Source organism: Ochotona curzoniae, unplaced genomic scaffold (assembly GCF_017591425.1).
Source record: "Ochotona curzoniae isolate NIBS_2020 unplaced genomic scaffold, NIBS_Ocur_1.0 contig_3432, whole genome shotgun sequence".
NCBI lineage: Eukaryota > Metazoa > Chordata > Mammalia > Lagomorpha > Ochotonidae > Ochotona > Ochotona curzoniae.
Window position 1 is genome coordinate 5,723,540 of NW_024465859.1, and position 6,000 is coordinate 5,729,539.

A 6,000-nucleotide genomic window follows, 5' to 3' on the forward strand; every position below is an offset into this window, starting at 1 on the left:
TATAAAGAGAACAGATTTTATGCATTCTGTATGTTCTGTTTAAGAAGACAGTCACGGGCCTGGCGCGCTGGCGCAGTGGTTAAGGTCTTCACCTTGCACGCCCAGGATCCCATATGGGCAACGGTTCTATCGCGGCGGCCCCGCTTCCCTTCCAGCTCCCTGCCTGTGGCCCGGGAAATCAGTCGAGGACGGCCCAAAGCTTTGGGACCCTGCACCCGCGTGGGAGACCCGGAAGAGTCTCCTGGCTTCGGGATTGGCATAGCATCGGCCATTGCGCTCACTTGGGGAGTGAATGATCGGAAGGAAGATCTTCCTCTCTGTCTCTCCTCTCTGTATATCCGCCTTTCCAATAAAAAAATAATAAAAATAAATCTTTTTTTTTTAAAAAAAGAAGACAATCACAATCCACTCTCCTCCCCTGCTCTCTTCCCTAAAAACCCCTTCCTCCGTTTCCTCTTTTCAACAATATATACAGAGCCTTCATTTTAATCCATAATATATTCACAGGCTTATTTGGTTACTAATCGTAATATTCAATAGTATAAACTAAAGCGATCACTAGATCATGTTTCAGCTAGAGTGTAAGTAAAGACTATAAATGACAATCTTATCCCAAAGTGACCACTTCATTCCTACATTTTTTTCTATATACGAGGGTATGTATCAGAAAAATACATATTTGTATGTGTTTATTTCATTAAGCATAATGATTTCTAACTTTATGCACCTTTTAGCAAAAAGCAGGATTTAATTTTTTATAGCATATTAGTATACCATACTGTATATATGCCACATTATGTTTATCCAGGCATCAATTGGTGGATATCTGGATTGATTCCATGTTAGCTACTGCAAATTAAGTTTCTATAAACATGGTTGTAAAAATAACTCACTCATTTGCTGATTTCATTTTTTTAAGTAAATTCCCCGGAATAGCATGGCTGAGTCATGTGATAATCTATTTTCAGATCTCTGAGGAATCTCCGTATAGTCTTTCATAATGTTGTACTAATTTACATGCTAGTTTACTAGTTTACATAATGTTGTACTAGTTTACATGCTAGTTTACTAGTTTACATAATGTTGTACTAGTTTACATGCTAGTTTACTAGTTTACATAATGTTGTACTAGTTTACATGCTCGGCAACAGTGAATTTGGCTACTGTTTCACCACATCTATTGTCTTTTTTTATTTTGGATGATAGCTGCGGGGATGAGTTAAAATCTCAAGTTGGTTTTTTGTTGTTGTTGTTGTTGTTGTTGTTGTTTTTTATTGTTGCTTACATTGTATTATGTAGTACAGTTTTATAGGCGCTGGGTTTTATTTATAGTTCCCTGATGGCTAGTGAACCTTAGCATTTTTCATGTGTCTGTCGGCTGTTTGTATTTCATCCTTTGAAAATTGCCTGTTCATGTCTTCTGCTCTTTTGTTGCCCAGATTATTTAATTTGCTGATGTTGAGTTTCTAGAGCACTTCAAATGTCCTAGATGCTACTTTTCTGTGAGTGGTATAACTTACATATGTTTTCTCCATTCTGCTGCTGCCTCTTCATTTTACTGATGGCTTCCTTTGTAGTACAGAAGCTTCTTATTGATATAATAGAATTTTTTTTGAAAGATTTATTTATTTTTATTGCAAAGTCAGATACACAGAGAGGAGAAACAGAGAGGAAGATCTTCTGCCCAATGATTCACTCCCCAAGTGACCGCACTGGCTGGTACTGCACCAATCCAAAGCTAGGAGCCAGGAACTTTGTCCGGGTCTCCCACACGGTTGCAGGGTCCCAAGGCTTTGGGTCGTCCTATGCTGTTTTCCCAGGCCACAGGCAGGGAGCTGGATGGGAAGCAGGGCTACTGGGATATGAACTAGATTCCATATGGGATCCCGGCACGTTCAAGGCAAGGACTTTAGCCACTAGGCCACCGCACCATGCCCAATACAATTTGTTTTTATGTTGTTTTGTTTTTAACTTTGGTTTCCTATGCTTCTGTGTTTTTTTCCAAGAGGTTTTTAACTATGTCTATGTCTTGTAGTTTCCTGGATATTATTCTTCCTGTAATTTGATGATATTAAATGATAAAGTTGGATCCTTGCTTCATTTTGAGTTGATTTGTGTGTAGATCCAATTTTCCCAGAACCTTTTGTTGCAGAGGCTGTCCTTCCTCCCTGGATTGATTTTAGCCTGCTTGCCAAAAATCAGTTGGTGTAAATATGTTGGTTACTTTCTGAAATGTATACTCTATTCCATTGGTCTACATATCTGAGTCTATTTTTGTGTCATTATCAGGCTATTTTGCTTACAACTTCCCTGCAGGACACCTTGAGGACTGGTATTATAATGCCTCCAGCATTCATAGGTAAAGTAACACCTTCAGTGGGGTTTCGGTCTTGGATAACTGGTCTAGACAACACTTCTTTTTTTTGTATTTTATGTATAACTTTCTCTATTTCAAATTAATCAAGTCTGAAGTATTTAATTTATGTTAACTCTGATTGGTCTGTCCTGTTTAATTTTCTCTTGTCTTTGGAATACTTTATTGTTATATCAACTGCAAATTCAATGAGTCATTGTGATCCTTATTTCAATGAGGCATGAAATGTTCATATTGTTTGTAATGGACAGTAACTAATGCCATATCTTTTCCAAATCTATCTAATTTATTTTGGGGGGGAGGGAATATCTTCATCCATTTTGTTTGAACTTGGTAGAATCCTTATAAATGCCAACATCCGACCATGGAGTCCTTTGAAATGCAACATTGATATGATAGGTGAGATACTAGTTACATAGATAGATGGACAGACAGACAAGCATACATAAATTGATTTGTCATTAATTCTTCTCATTTATAAGCCTACTCTCCCCTTGCCTTTAAGTCTGTTCAGGTTCTCAAATCTTGCCACTAAGTGTTTGTTTAAAGTAGTCAGACAGGTTCTTATTGCTTACTACCAAGAAGGTCTTTGCCTCCCAAATAAATTGAAAACAACACAAATGTCTTTTCATCATATTCCCCAGGAAATTCCTTGTACATAATAAATACTCCATAAATTTTGCATAATGAAGCATTTGTTAGATATTAAATTTAATTAAAATCAAACAGGCATTTTTCAAATATGTAACAATGATACCATAATATTTTATCACCGTCAGAAAACTATGGCCCAAGATTAGGTTCTGGATTTCAGAAACTCCTTTTTTAATCACCTCTTGGACAAATTATGCATCTCATTACATTACTGAAAGATCTGGTGAGTTTCTATAAATGAAATTTTCAAAAACAACTGTGTTAGTAGGTGGTATGTCATCATGAAGTGGCTATAATGGACTGAAGTGTTAGTTGGAGCTTCTGATTTAACCACAAGACTCTGGATCAACAGCAACATTGGTTTTTAGAACTAGAAGGAATGCATGCTAAATAGTAATTATTGACTATTGTGGATTTTTTTCCCTCCTAAATCTTAGAGGGGAAATTCTGTTTTTCCTCCATGTTAATGGATTTCTGCTGTACTTTCTTATCCACAATTAAATCAGTTCCGTTAAGCAGTGTGCAAAAGTCTGTTAAATAAGAATGAGATAGCAGTTGTGTTTGGGGGAAACTTTTTTTTATGCCACCAAGTAATAAGATCCATTTTTAAAATAGGTTAAAATGGATCTTACTTTCTGTTTTCAAAAAGTACTGATACATATGTGGCTAATAAGTTTACTGACACAATACATTACACTAACATTGCTAAGTCCTATTTTTACTTCTTCCGAGTAATGAACCTATCCCTAGGGAGAAATGTCATTGAAAGCCACAGTTTAATGCTAACCACAGCAGATCTGGATTTTATCACGCATCCACTGAACATGCTGACTATTTTTACATACTTCTACTGGGGATTATTGCCATGCAAATAAACACTAGCTCTCTAAGTCTCCCACTCTTGATCAAATGTGTCTCTTGCTAGTTTTACAGAAAACTCTAGCCTACGCATTCTTTGAAGGATCCTTAAATGCACTTGATACAGCTTTTACTCAGAAGTATAAGACACTTACAGCACCCATCTTTCATTTTTTGATACAGATTATAAAACTGAAGGGAGGTTCTGTGGGCCCCGATGGGAATACCTACACCAGGACAATCACTCTGGGATCAGTTCTTTAAGACACATGACTTGCCGGAGTCCAGTTCCAACTGAGAAGGGTGCATGGATGCGGTGTAAAGAGGAAAGAAATGGACCACTATGACTTCATGATCATAATGGACAAGGCAGGAAAGCTGTCTGCTTTATTTATAAAGAAACAGTCAAACTCTGGCTCAGACTTTTTACATCATGGTCAAGTGGGTGTTTCTAAGGATAATTCTGCTGTTCGTTTCAACTCAAAACAAGATGTTATCCATCCTGACCCTGTGGTCAGGAAGGACTCAATAGGCAGTGCATATCAATCAATAAAACATTCTTACTACAATGCTCATAAATCAGTTAGAGGAAATGCATCACAGAAGGAGGGAGCTAAAGATCAAGGATGGTCAATGGGAGCAGCAGAGACAGACAGAATGAATTGTAAAAGGTCCTTTGGCTAAAACGATATCAGCAATATTAACTTCAGAGCTCACATTGGTAGTAAACATTAACTGCGCAGAGGCAGACAATGCCTAAATAAATTACAGAATTCTCAGCAGGATTGTCCAGTGTCCATGCAAAGGGAGGTGGAGCTGCATTCAGGTGGTTGTAGAGACAGCCGCCGGTCCCTGCCATACAGCAGGAAATTCCTTACAGTCCTGCCTGCAATGGAACAATACTTTTCACACCTTCCCATCTTCCACCCGCACCACACAGACCCCAGCAATGACTTCAAGCAAATAGTTTAGAGATAAAGAAGAATATAAGAAACGGAATATAATCCATTCTGTTCAGAGACACCCATGAGAACAACATCAACAAGTAAATAGAACTGGAAGAGGAAGCCCGTCTTCATACTACTTAAATTAACTTAGCCTTTCAAGCTGTTACAACAAAAAACAGTAAACTGCACTGCTTATAAACAATATGACTTGATTTCTCACAGTTATGGAGTCTGTGAAGTCCAAGATAAAGTCATTGGCAGTGTCCTTGTCTGGTAAGGCCCAGTTTCTCATGCTCATTTCACATGATGAAACATGAAACAGCTCTCTGAGGCCTCTTTAATAAATGCACTTATTAATAAGGACTTTGCCCTCATAACGTAATTGCCTCTAGGGCATAACTGCTTGATATTCTAAGGTTGGTGATTAGGCCTCAGCATTTCAATCTGGATAGGACACAAATACTCAGAACACAACACTGATGAAGGTGGAGGAAGAGGGTATTTGTCTAATGAAAGTGTTGTGGTTAATGACATACCACAAATAATTTTAATCCTGGTGGAATGCTGAAATCAATTTTCAGAAATTATGAATGACATACAAAGGTTATTACAAGTTAGTAATCAATACCAGAAAAAGTAAAATAGAACTTCTGCCTGCTCTACAAAATTCATTCCAGATAGATTAAACATGTAATGTCAAAATAGAGATTTTGGTGGAAGATGAAATGGACGATTTCTGACCAACAGGTAGAGGCTTATTAAAACACAAAACAAGTCAATATAAGTGGAGAAATGATTTCTTCAACTACATTAAAATTATCACAGTTCCCATTCAAAAGGTATGTTGAAGAAAGTGAAGCAGAGAGGCACGGCACAATGGCTCAGTTGACTAATCCTCCTTCAAGTGCTGGGATCCTACATGGATGCTAATCCTAGTACTGTCTATTCCACCTCCCATACAGCTCCCTGCTGTGTCCTGGAAAAGCAGTAGAGGATGCTCCAAAGCCTTGGAACCCTGCACCCACACAGGAAAGGCAGAAGAGACTCCTGGCTTTGGACCAACACATCTCCAGCCATTACAGCCACTTGTGGATTAATGCAGCTAACGGAAGATCTTTCTCTCTGTTTCACCTTCTCTCTATGCATCTTCCTTTCCAGTTAAAAAAA